The sequence below is a fragment of the Pteropus vampyrus genome, unplaced genomic scaffold (assembly GCF_000151845.1).
Source record: "Pteropus vampyrus isolate Shadow unplaced genomic scaffold, Pvam_2.0 Scaffold5108, whole genome shotgun sequence".
Taxonomy (NCBI): domain Eukaryota; kingdom Metazoa; phylum Chordata; class Mammalia; order Chiroptera; family Pteropodidae; genus Pteropus; species Pteropus vampyrus.
In genome coordinates, this window is record NW_011893889.1 from 9,436 (window position 1) to 11,278 (window position 1,843).

At 32.7% G+C, this 1,843-nt stretch overlaps 1 long non-coding RNA gene across 1 annotated transcript; it reads left to right on the top strand.

Moving 5' to 3' along the window:
- Positions 1 to 19: 19 nt before the first annotated feature.
- LOC105310520 lies at positions 20 to 1,442 on the top strand. The gene is made up of 2 exons (XR_897511.2): positions 20 to 566; positions 1,347 to 1,442. It is a non-coding gene; the product is annotated as an uncharacterized LOC105310520 (long non-coding RNA).
- The last annotated feature ends 401 nt before the right edge of the window (positions 1,443 to 1,843 follow it).

Here is a 1,843-nt window from a genome sequence, read left to right on the forward strand (position 1 = left end):
AACTTTGCAGTATTCTATTTGCAAGGGGGGAAGAGAAGGGAGAATGTCTGACACCTAGTGGTCTCTCAGTAGTTATTTGTTTCGCATCAAAAGCTTCAGAACTGACACTGTTGAAACTACAGATGAGAACTAGAGGACCAGAGGACTTGTCACAATTCTAAACGTGGACTATCTGATCCTTTTTCAGCCTACCTCTGGGGGAAGGGAGCTGCCAAGTTCAGTATTCTGAAGGTTTCTGAACTTAATGCACGCTTTATTTTTATTTAGTTTCAACCTATTGCCCTTTGAATAAAGGATTTGGTCAAATATGTTAGCTATCAGCTTGTGTGAGTTATTACATTGTCCATATTATAATGTTTTATTGACCTGTATATTTTACCTAAATTACATGTTTTATGGTTTTTCCCCCTTCCTCACTGCTAAAGAGTTCAGCAAAACCAGCAGATTGGAAGTATCAAAATGGACTGTCAACTTCATGGATTTCTTTAGAGTGTACAGTTCATATTAATATTCACATCCCACTGTCTACTACTTCTGTCCACTATACTCTGGAGAAAAATACAAAGGTATCAGGGTAAAATGAATTTTCTTTAGTGATTGCTGAATAGATAATCTGCTTTTATTCTGGGTGTGCCATTTATTTTATAATTCTCAAAATTTGCATTTTAATTGTGACATTGTTATGGGTAACTAATTTATTACCCTAGCCAGATTAGAAATTTAGAGGTGGGACAATGTCATAATACTAATGTATTTAGCATAATAGGTGCTCTATAAATATGTGTTAACTAATCTATAGTTGTATACATTGTTAAATATAGTTATGTAAAATATAATTATGTAAGAAGATAGACTGGTCTTTTGCTTTCTCTTAGTTTTTAGTTTTGTTTTTCCTTTTCTGGTCCTTTTTAAAAATATCTATACCATCCTTTTGTTTATATCTCATTTCTCTTCTGTTGAGGCAAATGGAGCATGGAGCTTGCTTATTTTTTCCTCTTTAATACTGTTTTATATATATGTTTGAGGCTCTTTCCCCTTTCTCATATTTTTTAATGGGAATTATTGAATTTTATTTGACTGTGGTCGTATAGTTATAAAGTTTCCTAAGTCTGTGATATTAGTATTAATTTGGGATAAAGATTGGGAAAACTATTATTAAGTATAGGTAAGGTGCCAAAAATTGGGGATATACTATTTTGCTGTTAATAAGACTGAGTGTAAATACCACATTACTGATACTTATGGATTTTTACCATTTCAATGTATTAAGTGAAAAAGTAGAATCTAGAGCGTTTAATTGAGATGGTATTATATCTGAAAGATATCCATGTTGTGTTTCTTTTAAGAATGGACTTGCACGCTGGGCCAAGGAAATAGAAAACGGTGTTTATTTGATTAATGGACAAGTTAAAGCTGAAGATTGTGACCTATTAGAAGGACAGGTGAGTTAAGAGAAAATCATCTTAAGAAATTATTTGTGCTTAAGGAAAAATAAAAGATGAGTTTAGTTCTTTAGTTCTTGCCTTCATGAAAACAGTTTTCATCTACTTATTTCTAAAGTCTTTTAAAATAAAGGGCAAATGTTTTTCTCAAAATGATGGAAGATTATTTCTGAAATAATTGGAAGCCTGAAACTTGAAGAAGGGAATGTCTTCTGAACTCCCATCTAATTTCCAAATTGTAAACTGCTTACTTAAAACTAAAGGCATATATTCTGCCATGATAGCCATTTAAAGATTAAGTTTGGCCATGTTATTGGAGGAGTTGGTACAGGCTTCTAAAATAGCTTTGATCTGAAGAGAAACACTGGTGACCTCTCTTTTCAGAGCAAGGATCAGCTTTA